This window comes from Sapajus apella, unplaced genomic scaffold (assembly GCF_009761245.1).
Source record: "Sapajus apella isolate SASKATOON/1434 unplaced genomic scaffold, GSC_monkey_1.0 scaffold38, whole genome shotgun sequence".
Taxonomy (NCBI): Eukaryota; Metazoa; Chordata; class Mammalia; order Primates; family Cebidae; genus Sapajus; species Sapajus apella.
Window position 1 is genome coordinate 19,947,459 of NW_022436978.1, and position 26,017 is coordinate 19,973,475.

Genomic DNA, 26,017 nt, shown 5'->3' on the forward strand with positions numbered 1-26,017 from the left:
GAACTCAGGATTAAGAAACTCACTCAAAACTGCACAACTACATGAAAATTGAACGACTTGTTCTTGAATGACTACTGGGTAAATAACAAAATAAGGGCAGAAATAAATAAGTTCTTTGAAACCAATGCAAGCAAAGATACAATATACCAGAATCTCTAGGACACAGCCAAAGCAGTGTTTAGAGGGAAATTTATAGCACTAAATACCCACAGAATAAAGCAGGAAAGATCTAAATTCAACACCCTAACATCACAATGAAAAGAACTAGAGAAGCAAGAGCAAGCAAATTCAAAACCTAGCAGAAGACAAGAAATAACTCAGATCAGAGCAGAACAGGGTTAGGGTTCCTCAGCAATAATGCCACACATCTACAACCATCTTATCTTTGACAAACCTGACAAAAACAAGCAATGGGGAAAGGATTCCCTATTTAATAAATGGTGTTGGGAAAACTGGCTAGCCATAAGTAGAAAACTGAAACTGGACCCCTTCCTTACACCTAATACAAAATTAATTCAAGATGGATTAAAGACTTAAATGTAAGACCTAAATCATAAAAACCCTAGAAGAAAACCTAGGCAATACCATTCAGGACATAGGCATGGACAAAGACTTCATGACTAAAATGCCAAAGGCAATGGCAACAAAAGCCAAAATTGACAAATGGGATCTAATTAAACTAAAGGGCTTCTTCTGCACAGCAAAAGAAACTATCATCAGAGTGACAACATGCAGAATGGGAGAAAATTTTTGCTATCTATACATCTGACGAAGAGCTAATACTCAGAATCTACAAAGAACTTAAACAAATTTACAAGAAGAAAACAAACAACCCCATCAAAAAGTGTGCAAAGGATATGACCAGACACTTCTCAAAAGAAGACATCTATGTGGCCAACAAACTTATGAAAAAAAGTTCATCATCACTGGTGATTAGAGAAATGCAAATCAAAAGCACAGTGAGATATCATCTCATGCCAGTTAGAACGGCGATCATGAAACAGTCAAGAAACAACAGATGCTGGAGAGGATGTGGAGAAACAGGAATGCTTTCACACTGTTGGTGGGAGTGAAAATTAGTTCAACCATTGTGGAAGGCAGTGTGGTTATTCCTTAAGGATCTAGAACTAGAAATACCATTTGACCCAGCAATCCCATTACTGGGTATATATCCAAAGGATTATAAATCATTCTACTATAAAGACACATGCAGACATATGTTTATTGCAGAACTATTCAAAATAACAAAGACTTAGAACTACCCAAATGCCCATCAATGATAGACTGGATAAAGAAAATGTGGCACATATACACCATGGAATACTATACAGCCATAAAAAAGAATGAGTTCATGTCCTTTGCAGGGACATGGATTAAGCTGGAAACCATCATTCTTATCAAACTAACACAGGAACAGAAACCAAAAATACTTTATGTAATCACTCATAAGTGGGAGTTGAACAATGAGAACACATGGACACAGGGAGGGGAACATCACACACAGTGGTCTGTCAGGGGGTGGGGGTTAGGGGAGGGAGAGCATTAGGACAAATACTTAATATAGATGATGGGTTGATAGGTGCAGCAAACCATCATGGCACGTGTATACCTATGCAACAAACCTGCACATTCTGCACATGTATCCCAGAACTTAAGGTATAATAAAAAAAGAACATGAGGAGTTTACATATACAACATCTAAATAGAAAATTAAGATAGAAAATTTATAGCCTTACTAACAGAACAAAAGACCTTTAAAAATACCATTAAAATTTACTGAACACACAAAGATAAGAAAACCTAATGTTGGCAGGACCATGGGGAACCTGGCATACATAAGGATGTACGTTTACTATGAAAATATGGGCCAATATTGGAGAAAACAATCTAGAGAGGCATTATTCAGACTCTTGACATAGAAATTTTATTTGGGAAAATTATATCACAACAGAAAATTACAAAAAAGAAAAAGAAAAATGTATACAAGATGTTCTCAATACTCCTCAGAGCAATAAGAAAAGGAAAAAAAATAAAGGATGGAAGAAAGACATAAGAAAGGAACAAAAGTGGGAAATAAATTTTCAAATAAAAAAAGAAACAAGAGGGAGGAAGGAAGACAGCAAGGAAGAGAAGAGAAGGGAGGTAAACACAGAAAAATTGAAATCAGATAATTGTCTAAGAATAAGGAAATGTCTAAGTAAACTGGCATAGCAACATACGGAGACAATACATAGTTAATTAAAATAAATACATATATTCATACAGATATTTATATAGATATGTATGTATCTATGTAAGTAAGGGTTGATTTGGCATTATGGGTCAGGCACTATGCTAGGCTTTTGCTACACTGAATCTTTGCAATCACTGGGCCTTGGCAGATCGTTTTGTACCACGCGTCACAGCTTAAATTTGCCCAAATAAACTATCTCAGGAAAAAAACCAAAAAATCAGATATTCACTAAATAGCAGTGTAAAATATACTTTATATATCAAAAGATAATATTAGTGATATAAATACTTAGAATACAACAGTCATTTAAAAATTTCATCTACTAAAAATGATAAAAATTAATTACAGCTTCTAATTTGGCTGCAGTCTTGTCCAGAGTCTTTTTTAGGGGTGGGAGGGAGAATTGGAACATGGGACTACTATCTAAAAAAGAATGAGTTTGATGAAGAAAAATATTCCCCCTACCCTCCTATATAAATGTATATTTTTTTTGAGGAGGGGGGTATTGCAAGATCTTGGCCTTTGTTTCTAAAAGTCTTCTGGTTTCTACCAACAGAGAGAAGCTCCAAACTGTCTCCATTAACCTCTGATCATAGCATGAGGTGAAGGGGAATCAGGCAAACTGAGAATATTTAAATATTCTCTCTGCATAAAAGCTGTTTAGCTGCTGGAATCATTTCCTCTTGCTGTCCCTGAGCTAAAGAAGTGGATCGATCAGCAGGGGAGGTGAACAGATGCAGCTGGACAGGAAGAGAGGCTTAGGGGAATCACATTTGAGCAGCCATGGGGGATGAGACACGGCAGAGGAGAGTTCACAGAAGCAGCTGGAAGGACGGAGCAATAGAGGAAAGGGGCTCAGCAAGGCGAAAGCAAGAGGCAAGATGTGCTCAGAGAAGCTCACAGCTTGCAATACTCCCTAAACGTCTGCACAGAGTGAGGAAGACACTTATTCCCAAGAGGCACTTAAGTCATTCCCCCTTTTCCATTACAGCCTGCAGAAAAATTGAACACACAATTTCAATCCTCATTTGCCCGTTTTGGACATCTTGGCCTCTGTGATCAAGGCCCACCCTAGATACATAATCCTGCTGGCAAGTCTCCTATTGTATTCCCGTTTCCCAAAGGGTAAAGTCATTCAACTGTATTAGGCATTGACCAGGAAGAATGTCAGAGAATTCTCAGCATTCTTCTTCTCTCTAAGTATCTGGGACTCACTTTCTTCTCTCCCATCCCACACAGGAGAATGTTACATCCTGTTTTCTGCCATTCAAGAATATCCAAATGACTAAGAGTCAGAATTCTTGAAAGAAGAGAATTCCTGATAAATAGTGAGATTAGAACATATTGAGTGAATAAGAGTGAATAGCAAATTAACACTCCTCAGAAAACCTTTCAATAACAACCAGCCATCTGGAAAAAGCTGAAAGCTCTGTATTTTTTCGGAAGCCACTGTTTACAGAACATATAAAACTTCTTTATTATTAATGTTACAAATAAGCAGAGAACAAAAACACTCACACCTTATAGATATCCTCATTTTATCCCTGAAGAACATCTTGGAAATTAAGATAATGATAGTCTTGTGCATTAATATGGACCTTTATAGTCTACTGGAAATTAATATATGGTTTATATTGTCTTCTTCAATTTTCAAGAGGAAAATTTAAGGAGTGTATATCATTCATTGTCAGAGGTACAGGATAATCTTTAGAACATTTATTGCCTGTACATACATGTGCATTTAAAAATCATCACTCACCATTACCTAGTCTTATCCTGAATCTGCAGCTCTTCTAAATCCTGACAGTCCCTTCAGCACCTAGGACAGTGCCTCATTTTCATCGTCTCTTAACTATCTGAAGAAATAAATGGTATTGTATTGAAGAAGAGGACTCTACTGCAGAACTCTTTACATATTTCAGGAGATCAAAAAAAGCCAGGATTCAAGATATAGGCACCAAGTAAAATCATGTTTTTAAAAAGCATTACGTGGCAAACTATTATGCCAGTTCATTTATTTTAATTATAGAAATTTTTGGTAGCCTCACCTCAAGTAATGCTAACATAAAAGGCACATATCCAAACAGAAATACAAGGTGATTTTCAGAGAACCATTCTCCAAGGAGTTTTAGAGGAATATGCCATTACTTTTCCTTTTCTTCCCTGTGGACCAGGGTTACCAACATTGTTTCCTTTTACAAATCGCATATGAAAAAAACAAGATGAGGGGAGGACACCAGAGAAGAAATTAATATTCATTAAGCATTTAAAATGTGCCTGATAAAAACACTGACACTTTTAAAAAAAACATTATCTTAATCTTTATAATAACTCTAAGAAACAGGTATTCTTGTCTAGATGAAGAAACTGAAGCTCAGAGATTTTAAGGAACTGACCCAAGAGGTCCAGAAAATCTAAGTGCTTCTATTAACCAGGCTCCTAATTATGAGTAAATTTTTGTGCTTATGTATTGACTAAGCTTCTCTCTCTCTCTCTTCTCCCTGTACACACACACAGAAAGACACAGAACCACAGAGTCACAATGAGGAGTACCATAAAAAATGGAATGCTGAGAGCAACACACGGTGTTTTCTGGATAGCAGAGATAAAAATAAAATCATAGAAATATTTCATCCTCTTATGAAAATCAGGATCAGAAACTGTCGAATGAGAAATCTTGATGGTCATCTTTAGATGGAATGATTAAAATGTAAAGCTATTAGGTTTTAGGTGAGATGGGACCTTGTAGGTAGATTTCAGTCTGTTCACTGTACAGCACCCCAAAATTCATTTTCCTGACTTCTCCAAGCAATTACTAAATCCTCCCCTCCTACGACCCCAGGATTTTTATGAAATGTCTACATAGGTTTTGTTTTGTTTTAACACATGGCACCTCTCCCAGAAGCTCTAAACCTGTAGCTCCCAGCCCCTCCCCTAAAAAATACTTGTAAATGTACGCAAAGTTGTGCCTTTGTGAATTTTTCTCCAATGGTGTTTTATAACTTCCCCAGATTTTTCACTGCTCTAAGCTATAAGGTCAATCTCCGTATCTCCTCTGGGCATCACAGTGCTTGACCCTCAATGAACATCTGACCAAGAAATGCATAAATGACATTCGGTGGGACTCTGAAAGAAAACGTGCGGTCCTCCCCACGCTCTCTGGCCTTAGAGTTCTGTAAATATTAAATGGTTCTATTTTAGCGGTGCTTCAGCATTACAGTGAGCACATGAACTTTGGAGCCTTCTGCCTAGGTTCCTACCTGGCTCCCCCACTTATTAACTGTTTGACTTTAGCCAAGCCACTTGGCTCTCTAAGCCTCAGTTTCTTCATTTCTGAAATGGGGCTTATAATAAGACCTGCTTAATGTATCTGATGTAATTAGGTAATGAAAAAATATGTTAAAAGTGTCTGGCGCATACTAGTGCACACCCACTGACTGTTATATGGGGATGGCATTGATGTTGCTGGTGGTGACTACAACCCCAGAGCTCCCCCAGTTACTCATCTGCATATCTGGGACATACATTCAGATAACATTAAAACCATAGTAGAGCAAAGCCTATTTCCATTTTCTTAACGTGTAATTTACTGAGCACCTACAATAGCTCAGCATAGTAAGTGTCGTAAGATGAAATTCATGCATACACAGAAAGGAACAGAAAATTAAAAATTAAAATGTCCTATTTGAACTTTTAGGGGGATTGTGGCTAAGAAGTTTCTCTTAGTGTTAGGTTTCTTCTCAGTATTTCCTTTAACCACTCCAAGTCACTAAGACAGATAATGCTGGTTTTACCGACATGTCTCTGACGAGGACAGAGAAGCAGGGAGATGTTCTCGCAGATGGTTCAGGCCTGTGCATTTTCTTTCCAGTGGGGTCCTCCTGGGGCAAAAGGCTCAAACCTGTCCTGGAAAGTTTTGACTGGCTTCCTTTGAAAAGGCAGTGTTTTTGGTTCACTGGACTTTGTAATATTTCTACTGCTACATGCTTCCCCAAACTCCTCTATCAGCTTTAACTCTGAAATATTTTGGAGCAATTGTGCTAGCAAAGTCCATTAAGTATGTTAACAGTAAATAAACATTCTGTCCTGTTTAAACAACCTGATGACTGGTGAGTACTGCACTGTACTGTCCTGAGAATAATGTGCCAAAAATCTTTCAGCTGAATTTTATGTTTTATTAAGTAATGTTGGTAAAGGATTTTAACATGATGAGACATGCCTTGTTGGATGCATACCTGTATGTGATTATGTGTGCACAGTAAGTCTACATGAATTTATACAAATCCATGCTGAAAGTGATATATACTAGATTCTAACAAATCAAGAAGCTCTTTTACACACAATACATTTGATGACAAAAAGTGTATTTATTATTGCAGAGAAACTCTTGTATTAAAGCATCAGGAAGCCTCGGATTCATCATAACTAACAAGACTTGAATGACGTGCATTCTGTTGCTGCGCTTCTCCCTCTAACAGCCCGTCCTCGCTGAGTTCCGGCTGGCGCGTCAGGCCTCTGGGCAGCGGGATAATGACTGATGGCAGGCTGACATGGAGCCCAAGGAGAGCTGCATCAGGAGGTCTCCTGGGCTTAGGGATCAGTGTGCTTAAAATATGAGGATTTGATAGAGTTAACACTTGCCCTTGAGCAGATGGTTTTGAACATTCTGTCAACACTGCCAGTGATTACTGCAAACAGATTCTTCATCCCAGGGGGACGGGAGTGAAGTGCTTTCTAGTTCCCCAATCTCATCTAAGAGGTGTAAAACGCGTCATTTCCAGAGTCTTCTCTCAGCCGTGAGAAGCGCAAACCATTCCCACACACGCCAGCCAGAGAGCCATAACTCAATCAAGAGGCTTTTTCTGGGTCGGAGAGGAAATACAGACCTGGATGAGCTTCAACTTAACTGAAAATTTTCTATTTTGTGTCACGGGAATACTTTGGGCCACTGGAATGCTTTGTCACTGAATTTCTTTGTACAGCCTGCCAGAATGAGGACTGACAGGAAGTAATTAGACCTCCCAACGAGTGTAAGAGGTGTGAAAAGGGGAAGATTCTGTGGAAACAAGTTGACTTCAAAGTTCCCAAAGTAGGAATTAACACACCTGCCAGTGTTTGTTTTGAACTTTGGCAAAGTCATTTTGGAAAGTTGTGTCTTCAAATGAAGAGCAGAACCCACTTGTTTCGAGTGAACTGGTTTCTAAAAATTAGAAAAATGAAACAATGATAGGAAATTGTGGAAAGTAACTTACAGTAGAACAAACTAGTAAGACCAGAGAGGGCATAACAACTGCAGCATCATTCAGTAAGGCCTGCTGTCTGCACAGCAGCGCATTGTGAGGAATGCCATTAGCCAAGTGAAACTGTTTGTACCCCAAAATAAGAGTTCAGAAGACAGAGCCTACACTCATAGAAGCTTTGCTATAGAAGCAGCTGACAGGAAACCTCTTACCCACAATGATTAGGACTTCAATTCTAGAAAATAATGTGCAGGAGAAAAGCCTCCATCTCCAACCTTGGAAAATGGTAATTTTAGGTGCTGTTTGCCTGGTCCTGCCTGTCAGCTGATCTCCACTCAGTGAACCTGAGCTGCTTCTCACCGTTACTTCTGAGAGGAAATCCTCTGCAGGGCAACCAAGCCTGACAGTTCCAACATGCAGAGGGGATTTCAGAAAAAAAAAGAAAAGAAAAGAAGAGTGAAGTATGTGAGGCAAAGCATGAGGATGTGCAGATCTAGAGCCTGACTCTCATGCTAAAGGTTTGCAGCCTCCCCTTCATTATATCAACTTGCTGTTTTGCTCTGAACACCTGGGCTATTAAATTTTTTTCTTAGTTTTTTTCTTAGTAAGAAAAAAATTAACAAATTAAAGTTTGTTGACAGTGTTCCCAGTCAATGCGGTGGATGTTCCACCTATGCGCTGTCACATTTTTCAGGTTCATTTCTGCAGGTGCTAAACACATGCTGACAACAACATATGTTACCAATCTTAAATGGTTTTTAAAAACTGGTGATTAAGGAGTGCACACAGCTTGAAAAAAAATTAATACAGGTGAAAGCTGCCTCTGCCCAAAGATGTTTTCTTGTTTATTTTTCTTCTGCCACTTAGGTAGTTTTAAATGCAGCAGATATATATATATATATATATATATATATATATTTTTTAAGTAATCTCTTAAAATTATTATCTATGCAAATAGCAGTCATAAAATAAATTTGTAACTTAATGCCAAAAACACTTGAACTTACTTCCTCCCTCAGAAAACCCCATGTATCCCTTCCTTGGTTTTTGTTTTTTATTTTTTTCTTGGCTCTTTGTTGTTTCTCTTGTTCCTTTTATTCATGCATTTGGGCTTTCTGGAGAAATCATACAAACCCTCCAAAGAGTATGTATTATGCCATATAAACCTCAAAGTTGTAGAAACCTTCTCTAAGTGGAATACAGTTCTTTCATCCTTTTGTTACTTCCTGACTATGTACAAGATCACTACTGCATAGTTAAATAGTTAGCAAGAAATCATTGTAATTTTATCCCTATGAATTTCAGAGACAATTTATTTTTATTGGCCATTAGGGGACTGTGTAACAGCATCTACATTCTTCCCCTGGAGAACAATGATGGGGTGATTGATGATGTTTTCAAAATGGGTAGGACTCAGTTCTCCTGACAGCTGGTAAGAAAGAGTTTTGAAGTGTTCCCCAAATGTGACGAAGTATCAAAATCAGCTGGGCACTCAATCGCCCTACCTTTGATCCTCATCCCTCCCCTACCTGCAGGCAATCGGCCAAGCTCAGTCCATCCCCAGAGCCCTTGCTTCTCCTTACACAAGACCTTCACATAAACAAGCTGTGACTGGGATGGTTCCTCTGTCAAAGCCGTTTCTTGAACACCGTGTGCCATGCTGCTTCACCCAAGAACTCAGACACTTGGCCAAGGTTTGTGGACCTTGAGGTGGGTTGTAGCTACTGAAAGTGATTGTCTCTCTGACTAAAATGTAAGCCATAGATAAAGGACTATGCACCTACTTTGTTCACCTCTAACATGGAGCCTGACACAAAGTACATGTTCAATCAATATTTGTTGAATAAATTAATAAGTCACTTAAAAATACATATATGTAGGCTGTTTTCTCTGGGCATTTTGATTCAGTAGGTCATAGGGGAAGCCAAACCTCTCTAGTAAAAGCACTTCATGTGGATCTGATGATCAGAAAAATTTAAGAAACACTCTCATAGGTGCCTTGGTACTCAGCATGGTCAACACACTGGCAGCATTGGCACTGTCGGGGAGCTTGTGAGAAATGTGGACCCCCAGGCTCAGCCCCAAACCCACTGAATCAGAACCTACATTAGCAAGATCCCCGGGTGATCTGTACACTAATTAATGTTTGAGAAGCATTGCACAACCACATGTATTTCCAGACCAAGTCTCTCTCGCCAATGAGATATGTAAACAGAGGCATCGTCAGGACTCTCTGGCAAAAACCCTCACCTAGGCCTGAAACAGAAATTGGAGCTTTGCAATGGAAATTATCAGCTCAGTTCACCACACCTCCAAAAATGAATATCTAACTTCCACACCGCAGTTCTCACAGTCTGACCCCCAAGCTAGCAGCATCATATCACTTGGAAACTTAGCTGGAAATACAAATTCTTGGGCCTCACCTCAAAGCTACTGAATTAGAAACCCTGAGGGTGGGATCCAACAATGTGCCTTTTAACTGGCTCTCCACGTGAGATTCTGATTTGTACTGAAGTTTGGGAAACACTGTTCTAAACCAGTGTGTTAAAATCTCTGAGGGGTGGGGGAGAGGGCATGGTGGGGTTGGGGGGGAGATTTAGAAATCTCAATGCTTGGGCCACACCCCAGCTCAATTAAAGAAGAATTTCTGGGAGTGGCACCCAGTTTTCAGTGAACTAAATCTTTTAATTTGATTCTGATGGCAGTCGAGACTGAGAACCACAGTTACTAGACCACAACCAGATCTATCTGGCCACTTGGCAGTAGTTAGTCACCAAAAGAACTTGGAAGCAAAATTAGATTCAGACAGTGGTTCTCAAACTGCAGCATGCATGAGAATCTCACCTGGAGGTCTTATTAAAACACAGACTGGCAGGTCCCACCCCCAGAGTTTGAGTTAGCAGGTCTGGGGTGGAGCAGAAAGTCTTCATTTTTAACAAGTTCCCAGGTGATGCTGGTCCAGAGAAGATACTCTTGAGAACCACTGCTCTGTAGTAATCAGTCTCCAGGACAGTCCAGAGATACTCAGGTTAAAGCAAAGACAAGCTGATTTTGCCAAATTCTGGAAAGGCACAAACACAGAAGGCCCATTTGTGCTGCATCTGGCTGAGTTTTTATCTTTTTATTCCGCAGGTAGCAGCCTCAGCACAGATGTAACAGCTACATTCTGATGGCTCGCCCATAGCCTGAGGTTCATTCTCATTCTTCCACCCTCATCCTCACTCTACAACACCCAAGTGTGTAGGATCTTGTTAGGGCACATTTCACGGGTGTTACTGAGGAGGAATACACATGTCTCCCAGACTCTGACACCCTAGTTCTGACAGTCTCCAGTCAGTTTTTCCAGCATGGTCCAGCTACAGAGGTCACTGGTCACTAAGTGGGGCCACCTGAAATTGGTGGACCAAATTCCTGATCCTTGTAAACTGTCTCCCCTCTATGCTTCTATAGAAAGGGACTGGAAAGGAGGGTAATCTATTAAGTAGATAATTAAGAATCAGATGGGCATGGGTTCAGATCATGACTTTGTCCCTTACTTTAAATAATTTGTTTAATTTATCTGTGTCTACTGGTCTATGAAACAGAAAGGAAGCTTATGAGTTAGACATTCCTTGGTGCCAGTTCCTGCCCAGCCATTTATTGGCTATATGTTTGAAGGAGGTTACTTCTATACACCTCGGTTTTGTTCCAATGATATTATCATCCCTCAAGCTCATTGTAAGAGGCAAAATGAGTTAATTTATAGAAAGGGTACAGAGTATGTCCCTGGTGCTTTCTTTATTTTAGCCTTTAAGCTGCTCAGATCTCTGGTTCCTCCATAAATTGTTTAACCATTCACCTCCCTACTTCCAAATAGTTGTTTATAATCTTCTACTTCCTAGCCCTTCGTCATGTCTTGACCCCAGTTACCTGGTTATGGCCCCTACTGTAACACAGGTACCTAGTAAACTAGGCATTTTACATGGACTATCTCATTTAATCCTCAAAACAAATTTAAGGGGTACATTGAGGTATTCTTAAATTATAAGTGAATCCGCTTAGGCCCAGAGAGATTAATTAACTTTCTCAAGGATACACATGCCCCTATTAATTGAGTAATTGGAACTTAAACTCAAGCAGATTAGACTTTTCAGCTGACAATGAGCTATCAATGATCAAACCCAGTGGGCTTGTTTCTAGATTCTTACTCTTGTTGATCTCCCTGGGTCATCAGAGGCAACTGACTACACTCCCTGAAAGTTTCTTCTGTCTGCACGTACCTGTCACAGCATTATCCTATTCTTTTTCCAACGTTCCAATTCTTTTTTTTTTTTTTTTGAGATGGAGTTTCGCTCTTGTTGCCCAGGCTGGAGTGCAATGGCGCGATCTCGGCTCACCGCAACCTCCGCCTCCTGGGTTCAGGCAATTCTCCTGCCTCAGCCTCCTGAGTAGCTGGGATTACAGGTATGCGCCACCATGCCCAGCTGATTTTTTGTACTTTTAGTAGAGACAGGGTTTCACCGTGTTGACCAGGATGGTCTCGATCTGTTGACCTCGTGATCCACCCGCCTCGGCCTCCCAAACTGCTGGGATTACAGGCGTGAGCCACCGCGCCCGGCCACCAATTCTTTTTTAGATCTCCAACCCAGTATTACAAACTTTGCCCTCTCTCCTAAACTCCAGACCTTCATTTCCAATTACCTGCTGGGCATTTCTGCCTGGGTTTGACCAGAACCTCAAAAGCTCCATATGCCTCTCCCTAGCTCATTCTCCTTCCTTATTTATTTTTGTTAATGGCACCACCATCTCCCTAGGCATCAGGGTTCAAAACCTCAGAGGCAGGTAGTTAGCTGGAGCCCCTATTTAGCTATTTTTACTCCATACTCACTCATTTCACAAGCTACACTCCTTCTCTACAAGGGCCCTAATGTCATTTCTCAGTAGCAATGTGGCCAATGAAAATCATAGATAACACCTCTGCTCTTCCCCAAAAAGGAAAATGAATGGGAAATGAAAATTTCAAAATAAAATAAAAAATTAGCCATAATCTTTCTTTTCTTTTGTTTTTTTAATTATACTTTAAGTTCTGGGATCCATGTGCAGAACATGCAGGTTTGTTACACAGGTATACACGTGCCACGGTGGTTTGCTGCACCCACCAACCCATCATTTACATTAGGTATTTGTCCTAATGCTTTCCCTCTTTTAGTCCCCCATCCCCCAACAGGTCCTGGTGTGTGATGTTTCCCGCCCTGTGCCCATATGTTCTCATTGCTCAACTCCCACTTAGGAGTAAGAATATGCGGTGTTTGATTTTCTGTTCCTGTGCTAGTTTGCTGAGAATGATGGTTTCCAGCTTCTTCCATGTCCCTACAAAGGACATGAACCCATTCTTTATTATGGCTATGTAGTATTCCATGGTGTATATGCGCCACATTTTCTTTATCCCGTCTATCATTGATGGGCATTTGGGTTGGTTCTAAGTCTTTGCTATTTTGAATAGTGCTGCAGTAAACATATGTGTGCATGTGTCTTTATAGTAGAATGATTTATAATCCTTTAGGGTTATATACCCAGTAATGGGATTGCTTGGTCTAATGGTATTTCTACTTCTAGATCCTTGAGGAATCACCACACTGCCTTCCACAATGGTTGAACTAATTTACACTCCCACCAACAGTGTAAAAGCATTCCTATTTCTCCACATCCTCTCCAGCATCTGTTGTGTCTGGACTTTTTAATGATCGCTGTTCTAACTGGCACGAGATGGTGTCTCATTGTGGTTTTCATTTGCATTTCTCTAATCATCAGAGACAATTAACTTTTTTTCATGTTTGTTGGCCACACAAATGTCTTCTTTTGAAAAGTGTCTGTTCATATCCTTCGCTCACTTTTTGATGGGGTTGATTTTTCTTGTAAATTTGTTTAAGTTCCTCGTAGATTCTAGATATTAGCCCTTTGTCAGATGGATAGATTGAAAAGTTTTTCTCCCGTTCTGCAGGTTGCCTGTTCACATTGATGATAGTTTCTTTAGCTGTGCAGAAGCTCTTTAGTTTAATTAGATCCCATTTGTCAATTTTGGCTTTTGTTGCCATTGCTTTTGGTGTTTTAGTCATGAAGCCTTTGCCCATGCCTATGTGCTGAATGGTATTGCCTGGGTTTTCTTCTAGGGTTTTATGGTTTTAGGTCTTACATTTAAATCTTTAATCCATCTCAAGTTAATTTTTGTATTAGGTGTAAGGAAGGGGTCCAGTTTTAGTTTTCTGCATACGGCTAGCCAGTTTTCCCAACACTGTTTATTAAGTAGAGAATCCTTTCCCCATTGCTTGTTTTTGTCTGGTTTGTCAAAGATCAGATGGTTGTAGAAGTGTGGTGTTATTTCCGAGGCCTCTGTTCTGTTCCATTTGTCTATATGTCTGTTTTGATACTAGTACCATGCTGTTTTGATTACTGTAGCCTTGTGGTACAGTTTGAAGTCAGGTAGCATGATACCTCCAGCTTTGTTCTTTTTGCTTAGGATTGTCTTGGCTATACAGGATCTTTTTTGGTTCCCTATGAAATTTAACGTAGTTTTTTCTAATTCTGTGAAGAATGTCAGTGGTAGCTTGATGGGGATAGCATTGAATCTATAGATTACTTTGGGGATCATGGCCATTTTCACAATATTGATTCTTCCTATCCATGAGCATGGAATGTTTTTCTGTTTGTTTGTGTCCTCTCTTATTTTCTTGAGCATTGGTTTGTAGTTCTCCTTGAAGAGGTTCTTCAGACCCCTTGTAAGTTGTATTCCAAGGTCTAAATCAAAGAAAAATTATGAATATCCTGTTCTCCATTTTTCCCGTTAAGAAGAACCATCTAGGAAACTCTCTTCTCACATGTGAAGATGTTTGTCTTTGCATGTGAGATGAGACACTAGTTGGCCAAGCACCTGGGAGAATTATCTTGAAGTCTAAACTGCTTTAATGATCTGGGCTAACCAAATGCCAGTTATTTCTCAACTTACAAGCTCAAAGTTAGGGCCATGTGTCTAAACTCCCTTTCTTTAACTGACACTTAACATCACAGAGCTCTCTGGATAAGTTACTTATTACTCCATGTGTGAGTTTTTCCTGTGTATTTAGTGATAATCATAATAAACCATGCACAGAGATAGTGCAATGGTCTTGGGAGGGATTGATTTCAAAAAGTACTCCCATGCTCAGACTGACATGCTCTGAAGCCTATGGCCAAAAAACACTTTTCATCACTCTCTGGTTCTGGGCCTGGTTCTGGGCCTAGCTGGTACAGGAGACCAACTGAACAATGAAACTCTCTCCATATACATGGCAGGGACGTGGGGATGCAGAATATACAGGAAGTATAATTCACCAATGATATGTAACAGGTTTTTAGGAGCTCATACTAAATCACCTGGAATTTTGCCAGACTCAAAAAGGAAAAAAAAAAAAGCCATAACAATCATCTTTCTGCTAAGAATAATTATGTGAAATGTTCCCAGTAGGGTTGCCACCTTATTAAGCACCGAATTGTGATCTGCGGCTGCTCGGGACTGGCTAACAACATGATGAATGCTTTGTACACGATCTATAGGAAGGACAAGCAAAGTTAAAGGGGTATGTTATTTGGAAACATAAATGCAGCTGAAGTTCAGGGGCTCCTAATGAAAGCACATCTTTAGCCATAATTATTGGGCGTTACTGCACTCCCATAATGCTGAAGACTGGCCATCATAATCTAATTTTATTTCTTCTATAAATTTATGTCTAGATCTACTCTAAAGGGCACTATAGAGAAAAGATACCATGAATTTAATTATTTTAATATTGTTTAAAGAAGCAAAAGTCAATCACTAGGAGCGACCTTTACAAGGCACAATCCTTTTTTATAAATTTAATTCATGTCACTCTGCAAGAATAAGCTAGTATTCTATTTGCAACAAAGGGTTAAAATACAGATGCTGTGAATGAGAAGTATAATCCTTAAGGCCTTAGGGCATTAAGACATATCTGCTCCTTAGGGTCCATCTTTGTCCATAATCAATTTCTTCCCTTGGAGAACATTAATTGTCTCTAATGATAGCTTTCCATCAATACATCCTTGATCTTAAAAGGCCTGTACAGCTTTTTCCTTTATTCAATCAAATCATCTCTACAATTGCCCCCCTTTAGTAAGATAATACCTTTTAAGCCTTGTATTTTAATATAAAAAATAAGAGGTAGCTGCAAATTCTAATGGAAGTGCTAACATTTGAGAACCAGGATGATGGCTTCCATTATCCTAAATAATGTTTGAAGATTACAGAAAGCACTGTGTTTCAAAAGGTGGAAACTAATCCACCACTTTCAAATTATTCCTTGTATAAAAATTTGTTCCGACATTAGGATTTTTTTTTTTTGCCCCAGTAACGGCACTGTATATTTAAATATTTGAATATGAAAGATAATTTTTCAGCTCTGAAATGGCAAATAATTGCTATTTATAAGAACAAAATGCTGAATAATTTGAGGAATTGACAACTTTAAACACCAAAGCCCTTTATTTTGTTATTCTCCTGATAAGACATTCGCACACTCTTCAATCAAACCACCACAATCCTAATCAGTAGTTACTAAAATTATTTAATTTTATAATGGCTGGAAAAAAAAAAAAAGACAGAGAGAGACCTTAGTCCCTTCATGACCCGCTACTGTGTCTTGCTTTCTTCCCCCATTTGCCTTCTTCAAACCTGCTTTTCTAAAGGCATGGAAATTCTTTTTTTTTTTTTCTGTCATTCTACTGATTGTTTCCATTCAAATAGACGATTGCTCTCGCACTGCTTTATCTAGGTTACCCGGGACAAATCTGTGTTTCTGTCCAAGGCCCCACCACAGCTTCTGCAGAGATTGCCCTAATATTTATAATAGGTAAGAAAACTTGAGAAGACATACTGATAGGACAAAAGCTGTCTGCCCTACAGAATTCTTCTTTGGGTAATTTCTATATTCAGTAGGAACATAACAAATGTCCATGCTGCATATAAAGTATCATTCTTATCACTGCAAGATTAGGAAGCCCTCCTTGCCGGAGTCCACGGCTTACATGTGTGCTTTCTGTCTTACTTATAAAAAATCTGCCAGCATTCTAGGAAATAGATGAAGAGACTCTGTGGAATGTAATTAACTGCAAAGCCCAGGTGATTAAAAACCTGATTAAAAGAAAATAACACACACAACACAGAAAAGACCTTATTCACTGAAAAAGGGGTGAGGAGGGAGAAACAGAAAAATTACTAAATTATTCGGGGTTTTGTCTAGTAATATATGCAATTCTAGATGCTAAATTTACATCATGAATTAAAATATAAGCAATATTTAATAAATACATTGGTTGCAAAATAAATACCAAAAGAAATACTAGAATTTTGTATGGAGTGAAAAGGTGTATATGAGGTAGATAGTATCACCCTAACAAATACCAAACCTAAACAAAACACGCATACAAAGTGAGACCAGTTAACAACCAAGATAAGAGATGAAAATTGCCACTGAAGCAGATCAACTTTATTCAATGCCCTGATAAGCACCTATTTGCTCTTCCCCATTATGCTTTCTTAGTATTTATAAATTATCATTTAATTATGCTGGCAAGTGGTAATTGTCAAATAAAGCTCAGATAGGCATAAGCCCTCAGGCTGCACATGACAGAAAAATATCTGTTAAAGCTGGGCTGATTCACACGCTTAGGAAATAATTTCCTTTCTTCTTTTTATCCTTGCCAACAAATTATATGAACTGGCACTTTGTGCTTTGTAGGCATTTTGAAGTCTATGCAGATTACAGAAAAGAAAAATTAGTTGTTTCAATATCTACCATTCCTAAATTATTCTGCTGATTTAAGACTCCACGTACCGAGAGAACAAAAGAGTGCCAAAGATCAAGAAATTCAAACCTTCCTCTACTTATAGTTTATGCTCAGGGTCATTTTCAATTGAGGAAATCAAGATTTGGAGAATTATTTTACATATTGTACAATGGATTTTACATAAAGTAGGAATTGGAACATGACATTCATCCCATTAGGAGAAATACAGAAATCTCTTTTTCCTTAAGTCTCGTATTACTTAGGTTTAATTAGTACCCATCCATCCCACCTCTTTTGTATTGAGTATTCTAAAAAAAAAGAAAAGAAAAAAAGAACCTTCCAGCTAGTTGCAGCACTCTGGCTGTGGAGCATAAACACAGAGGATTATAATGCATATAAAAAAATAAGTTGAATACCAAGAGGCAATTTAATTCGTATCTAATATTTAGACAGAATGTTGTGTTTTGGTTATATATGTAGAGCCACTTGTAAATTATTTTTAATTTCAAGGCTGAGCAGAGAAGACAGAAAATGTCCTCTCCCTCCCTTGTGAGAGAGAGGAGAGTGAGAGAGACAGAAGGTGGGGGTGTGGGGAGAAGCCAAACTTGATTTCCTTCTGTAAGCAAAAGATCATCACCCTTCTCTCCTGGTTCCCAACTCCCTTCCTCCCTCCAGCTACCCTGGGCTGCTTTGGGGGCTCTTTAATTACCATGTTCCCACTTGCCTCAGAGTCTTCACACATGTTATTTTCACTGCGTGGAAAGTTCTTTAAAACTTCAATTCCACTCCCTTCACCCCCTGAAGTCTTCTCAATCTATTTATGTTCTACCCATTCTTAAGATCCTAATTCAAACATCTTTTCCTTAGGAAAGCTTTCTCCAAACTCCCACACCCAGTTCCGGACAAAGTCACCTGCTGCTATATACTCTCATAGCCCTTATTACAGTGTAAGAAAAAGAATGATAATAGCAAATATATAAACTTTATTATGTGCTAGACTACTATATGTTTTAACAGAAACCTCACGGCAACCTTGTGGAGGAAGACACTGAGGCATATCAAATAACCTGCCTAAGATTCTGCAGCTAGCAAGTGGTAGAGCCAAGATGCAAACCAAGCCCAGGTTCAGAGTGGGTACTCTTAACCACCACTTCTTACCGCTGTACTTATTTGCACAATTGTCTAGTCACTATTTGTTAATCCCCTCCTCCAACCCCCAATAGTTTGTAAGTACCATGAGCGTGTAGTCATGTCTATTTTGCGAAGGCCTGATGCATAAAAGGAACTCAATAAACAAGTATTGAATCAATGACCAAAGGTTCAGCTCAAAATAAATACATGGAGCTGAAGATTGCTGCATATCCCTGAGCTATTTGGCTGCCAACATTGCTCCTCCTTATGTGGAGACCATCTACTACCGTAATTCAGAAAGATGGCTTGACCCAGCAGAAAGTATTTCATGTGTCTTTGCTTCAGTGAATAAGATGCTTTTGTTTTTTGGGTTTTTGATTTAGGTTTTAATGCCTTAATTCCTCTTATTTTAAAGATTTTAATAAAAAAACAAAATGTTTTAAGTGTCACTGGTATTTTAAAACACATAAGTTATTTTTTTAAAAATCCATTTACACAGATACTTTCTTTTGAGACTGAGTAGATACTGAGACTAGTAGCATATATTTCAGTGCAGACTCAAAAATATGTACCACTCTGAATACATAGAGACAACGGTACATTTGGCATATTTTGCAGCCAGAAATCAGGCTGCACCTTAGGGTATAATCTGTGTATTATTAATACTTATTCACAGTCAACAGAAATGTTAACAACGTTTTGTCAAAATGCATAACTCATCTTTGAATACGCAGCCTAACCTTGAATAATTCAGTTCACAGTATTCATTTGAAAAGTTAGCCATTTTCCTCTTTTTGCTTTGTTTGTACATATTGCAGAGCGTTTGAGTCCATGATGTGGGCTATTCAGCAACTGATGCAAATTTCCTTTTTAAAAAGGAAATAAAATGATTTTCAGTAATCAGAATATAAAAACACATCCTGACTGGCACTTGGGAAACCAAACATAACTTAACCTTAATTCAGGCAGCCCTTTTTAAGTAAGAGATGTTCCTAGGCAGGCTATTAATTGAGAATTGCAAGGCTAAACTACATTCGTATCTTGGCATTCATAAATACTTTCTGAGTACCCAGGAATAGTTTTCCACTCCGTATTTATTTTCATAGGCACTACTCTAGCTCAATAAAAATTCTTTTAAAACAAAGTCACCATTTTCAAAGAATGCTTTGCATCTTCTCTATTACATTGTTGTTTTGCCACTTATGATCTAGCCAGGATATTGTTGTAGCACTGCAGCACTTTTCATTGTAATTAGAGACTTAGCCTTTTAAAAAGCAAAGCATTTACTTCTCATTACCTTAGGAACAAAACAAAATAAAAATCTATCCTATTTGAAGATTGAAGGAACTAAGGCATAAAAAAATCAAGTGCCTTGCTCAAAAAATTGAAATTAAAACATTATCCAATGACAAGTCATTTTACTTAAAAATAGTCAATTCTGTACAATCACAGATATTCACATGGCTATCTGAAAGAATAGTGCAAATATAACATAAGTAATGCCTTCAACACGTAGAAAATCTCTTTCAATCCAAAACATCAATATTTATAAACTGCAAATAATCTCCTCCTCCTTCCCTTTCTCCTCCTCCTTCTCCTTGTTCTCCTACTTCCCCTTCTCCTCCTCCTCCTTTTCTTTCTTGTTCTTCTCCCTTCTCCTCCTTCCTCTCCCTCTCCTTTTTCTTCTCTTTCTTCTGTGCTGTTGATAATAAATAATATTCTGGAGGACTCCAAGGCCTATACACTGAGAAGTATGTTCTGGCTTTTCAGAGAAAGAATAAGGTACGTTTAGTATATAGAATAAGGTATGTTTAGTATATAGAATAGGGTATATTGAGTATATAGAATAAGGTATGTTGAGTATATAGAATAAGGTACGTTTAGTATATAGAATAAGGTACGTTTAGTATATAGAATAAGGTACGTTTAGTATATAGAATAGGGTATATTGAGCATATAGAATAAGGTATGTTGAGTATATAGTTTGAAGACTCAGCATAGTGATTATATCCCAGGCCTCTCTGCATCCTGGCCACCCATATGTGGATATGTGCCAGTTCTTTTCCACTAACCAAAGGGAACTTGTAAATCAAATTCTTCACTGTTTTATAACAAACAGAAGATTTAACAGATCATTATAAATCACCTAATAGCATATAGGTGAAACAGTGTGAAAAACAGAACTAATGTTTGAAAGGGGAGACATCAAATCCACAGACCTTTCTATCTGCTTTTTTAAGCAATGTTTTGTATATTGACTGAAATGTCATCAAGCCCTAAAAATACATCATGTTATGCAACTGCAACTTCTCACTTAACTTCAAGGCTCACTCATCCGTACATAAGAACTAAAAAGATGTCTGTTGGCTGGTTGCTAAATAAGAACACCATTCCAGCACTGTCCAGTAGAAATATAATGTGAACAACATATGGAATTCTAAATGTTCCTAGGAGCCACATTTAAAAAGTAAAAAAGTAAAATGAAGCAGGTGGAATTGACTCTGATAATGTATTTCATTTAACCAGTATATTCAAAGGATTATCATTTTAACATGTAAAGGAACTAACCAATTATTAATAAGATATATGATATAAGATATCATTTCATGTTTGTACCAAGTCTTCAAAATCTGATGTGCATTTATATTACAGCACATCTCAGTTTGGACTAGCCACTTTCAACCGCTCATCAGCTACATGTGGCTTATGGTTACCATATTCGTCCACATGAGCAACTCAAACCCTGTTAATTGAGTAAGTATTTTCTCTCTTGTGTTTTAAGTTAATGATGTTTTGGTGTAGCCAATAATACACAAATAATGTATTTTCTGACGGATAAGTTGTTTTGATAACGAATGTTTGAGAGATAACATTTGTGCTCCCAACTCCATAAAAAAAGGAACATTTATAACTGTCTCTATTAGTTGAATTATCTTTAATAAGTCCATACAATAGTGACTGGTGGCACTTACCAGCATTGCTTCTGAATTTTCCAGTGAGGTTTGTAACTACACTTGGAAATTAAACATAGAAAAATACAAAGAAAACATATGAGGTAAACTTTTCCTCAAGACTCTGAGGATGGTAGAAGTACATGTCTATAGCTGGTAGCATCTATGTTCCTCTGTCTTGTTTTAATTCATCAAACATAACCACTGTGAATCATCCCATGATGTACCAGCTCTGGTCTCTTAGTCATTTAATTTTGAAATATTATAATTATAATTGATTTCTCACTCTTCCTTTAGTCATACATTTTACTAATTACAAAATCTTGCTAATTCTGCCTCCAAAAAGGATTTCATTTTTATTTCCACCTCTGCACTCTCATAGATTTAGATGGAGTCTTTTTCATCTGACCCTTCTTAGACTGTGGCCACCTGCAGGCTCCCAGTCTTCAGCGAACCTAGCACAGTGCTCTTAGAGATGTTTGCTGAAACATAGAGGAAAATGTCACTCCAGGTTCACTCCATGTTCCTTCTCATGCATAGGATATGGTCTAAACTTCTTAATATGGTTATTGGAGCACTCCACTCTTTGATCTCAACCTATTTATGTTTTTTTTTTTTTTTGAGACAGAGTCTTACTCTGTTGCCCAGCTGTAGTACGATCTCAGCTCACTACAACCGCCACCTCCGAACTCAAGTGATTCTCTTGGCTCAGCCTCTTGAGTAGCTGGGACTACAGGCACCTGCCACCACAACCAGCTAATTTTTGTATTTTTACTAGAGATGGGGTTTCACCATGTTGGCCAGGATATCTAAATCTCTTGACCTCGTGATCCGCCTGCCTCGGCCTCCCAAAGTGCTGGGATTACAGGTGTGAGCCACCACGCCTGGCCCTCAACCTACTTACCTTAAACTACTACCTATGACCCATTGCATCTTAATCTTAGGCTCATTGTTCCATAATACACTGACCTTTCTGCCCCTTGTTACATGCAGTCTGCCATCCTGGAATGGCCTTCCAGCCTCAATCCTCACCCTAGTCTTCAAAATCAATCTTGAATTCCATTCCATAAAACTTCTCTAGATCTAGCTATCAATTCAACAAATGTTTCATGAGAGCCTTTGCTGTATACCAAATACTAAGCTACATGTTGGAGATTTAATAAATATTTTTTTTCTTAAAAATCCTCTAGGTCAGTAAGTGATATTTGCAATATAACATGATAAGTGCTATAATCAAAATATCACAGGGAGGGAAGAAAAATTTTGCCTGTGTGGAGGGAGGGCAGGTAATATTTGGGCAGGATCTCAAAGGATTAATATTAATTTTCCAGGTAAAGAAAAAAAAGAATAATGTTCCTGGTGGATGAAACTGATTATTCAAAGTGCACAGAAGCATAAAAATATGTGCATGACTGGGGAGGAAGACAGTTCGGTACTACTAAAAAAAGGGTGATATTCAAAATACTTAATCAGTATGGAATAAGTATTGAGCAATCAGAATCGACAATGGTTTTATTTATACATAACAACTGAATACTAGCCCAGAAGCAAAGTCAGGCGCCCTTGGCAAAAGCGGAGGGGCAGGACAGCACAGGTCAGTAACAGATGAGCAGGGCTCGGAGAGTGATCTGAGCCTATTCCAGGGGGCAGAAGGGAAGAAGTGAAAGCATTTAACAAGTAAAAAAAAATCTTATCAGTTATATTTTAGAAAGATTAACCAGCCAACTGTATTAAAAATGACTTTGAAGGGAATGAAATAAAAGGCTAAGACAAACATTGGATGATTGCAGTCGTCCAGGTGAGAGATGAAACGCAGCTGAACTGAACCTGCAGCTGTGAAGACAGAGATGCAAGATCACATTTAAGGTTTGTTTAGAAGACAACGCGCACAGGACTTGAGGAACGATTGAACACGATCAACGGGAAGCTGGTGGATGGGTGAATGATGCATTTGACACCTCTAGTTTAGAAAACTGATGCACAGTGATGCCATCAAACTAAACAAAGAATACAAAAAGGAGGAATGCATTTGTCTAGGTAGCATTTAAAATACTGAAGGAACACTGTCAGAAATGCACGGAAGACAGCTATCAATAGGAGATTAGCACCCAGGAGAGATAAACCTCTGGAGCTACGTCATTATTGGTGGTAAAAATAAAGAATATAGATGGTTTCCTGAGGGTAAGAAAAAAGTATGAAATGGGAATGGCTGAGGATAAAATCCTGGTAAAGATCATCAACTAAGAAATGAGAAGAAAAACAAATCTGCATTTCGTCTTATATTGAAGCTATTAATCAACCTCAATTCTCTTCACTAGATCTTGAGTTCCGGCAGGGCAGAAATCACATCTTGCTCATCTTTGGGTTCTCCTAAGAGTATTTGGCACCTAGTAAGTTTGTGCACGCGCACACACACACACACACACACACACACACAATATTTGCTGAGTTGAATTGAGCTTCAGCCTCATCCTAAAACATCTAAGGACTATATATGTGTGGACATACATGAATGCATGTGTGTATATTTATATTCATAAATATATGTATTTAATCATTAAGACATTTAGTTAAATTACTCTCCACAGCTGTGCTACTGCATATGAAAGCTGGTTCCTCAGTGTACCTCCCAAATTCACCCACAACCTTTGAGTGCTTTTTTTTCTGAACTAAACAGTCCAGTCCATTTCCATGGGCCATAAAGCCAGACGCCTTATGAAGGTGGTTGCTGCTCTTTCAACAGCATAAACAGTGGACACCATGACCATGAAGAAGCTCCTGCAAGGTTTGTCTATAAAATGATTGTTCTCCCTCCACCTTTCATCTCTGTAGAGACTGCGATGCTATGAAAAGATTCCAAAACACCTGCTCTGCCACTTCTTGGTGTAGATGTGTACACGTCAGGTGACTGCCCCGCTTGAGTCTGTTTGCTCATCTGTAAAATTAGGATAACATGACCTACTTCTCAGGGTCAATGAGGAGAACTCAGTGCAATTATGCAAGAAAAAGCACTATGCTCATTGTTTACATAGTAGCCTTCATTTTTGGTTAGCATAAAACATTATTTTCTCTTTTGGATAAACTAGTAGGAAGGACAAAAAATATTTCTCAGAAAAGGAACTGGAGAGTATGAATTAATTCTCTCAAAAGTGAGTCTCCCATTGAGAGTGAACATTTGCAATAAAATCTATAATAATATGGCATAAAGTTTTTAAGTATGACAGAAAAAAGCATGAGTCTCCATGTAAATAATCATTAAAGATAGCTCTTTTTAATTACTATTTTGACCAATTTGAGTATAATTGTGCTTTTTACCTCAGCAGAGACACAGGCTGGAACCAGATAATGTAAGGGTTTAGGTAAAATTAAACAAATCAATTGAAAGCCAAATGCAAGGCAATGTGCTAGATGCTAAGACAAAACTATAGTAAATCCTTCGCCTTCACCTAAACCACTAACAAAACTCTGGGCCCCAGGAGAGGCAACACGATTGTTGTGCAGTTTGGTGAATTTGGAGCTGGGGGGTAGGATTGGTGGTGGAGCGTTTGCCTTGATGTCCTTATATTTCCTAACATCAATGAAAAAGTCAACTTACTTTTTCTGCTACTATATGAAAAAGCTGTAAAGAAAGTATGTAAACAGGCTGAGATCATTGAAACCCATGGACATTTGGTGAAACTCTAGAGTGTCTTAGTCATATTTAATTATTGAAGAAAGAGGTCGAGAACTTTAACATTAGAAGGCAAGTTTAAAAAACAAGGTGCTGGTGTAAGTGATTAGCTCAGGAAAAGAAAGTACCAGATGGAGAGCTGCAAATAGAAAGACATTAAGATGTAGTTAAGACAATGATGGGCTTTTGCAAATCTTGTAAAAAGATGTGGTTCCAGTCCTAGTTCTGATTTATCCTACAATTCAATTAGCCTTTTGGTTTCTTCAGTTTCTAGAAGGTGAAAATGCTAACAGTGATAGATCTATCATAGGGTTTCTGTGAGGCTCCCATGAGATGAGGTACAGAGAGTTTCTTCGTAAGCTATGAAGCATATGGCTGTGGGAACCTGGGTCACTGGCAGCAGTGCTGCAAGGATTCTGACACGTTGCTGGCAGCTGATGTCCACTTGCACCTTTGTTTGACTGGCAGAAATTAAAAACTGTCTATTACTCAAAGTAAGCTGTTCATAAACAAGGCAATTTATTCAAAAGTACTAATTTTCTTAGTTTTTCTTAACAGTGCTGCCACGACATCCTCAGTCCTGGCCAAGAGAAATACAGATCTATTTATGACCCAAATGTAAAGTCGGGATTAATTATGAGAAGTGCTAGGGCTCTTAGGGAATATAAATGTGTTCTTCATAATGCTTAAATTTCTCCTTATATTATGAATGTACATTGCAAAACATTTCTGCATTAGGTTATGAAAATATTAAAATACATTTATTATGCACCAATATATTTATCTATTTGTGTGAGTTTTCTTCCAGTCTTTTTTGGAAAAGTTTATTATGACATATTTCTGATATCAATTAGGTAAAAAGAACAAATGATATACCAACTACTGTGTATTTATTCCCAGTTCAGGAAGTACAATGTTACCACTCAAGTTGAAGGTCTCTGTGCATCCCTCCCAAATTTCACTATCTATCCCA

General features: G+C 38.3%; 1 protein-coding gene and 1 long non-coding RNA gene across 4 annotated transcripts in view; one reads left to right on the top strand and one right to left on the bottom strand.

Moving 5' to 3' along the window:
* The window catches only part of LOC116565015, a 719,225-nt gene that overhangs the window by 414,346 nt on the left and 278,862 nt on the right, over positions 1 to 26,017 (bottom strand). The gene's annotated exons all lie outside the window — the stretch shown is intronic.
* Positions 904 to 20,755, top strand: LOC116565021. The gene is made up of 3 exons (XR_004275217.1): positions 904 to 915; positions 11,219 to 11,223; positions 20,621 to 20,755. It is a non-coding gene; the product is annotated as an uncharacterized LOC116565021 (long non-coding RNA).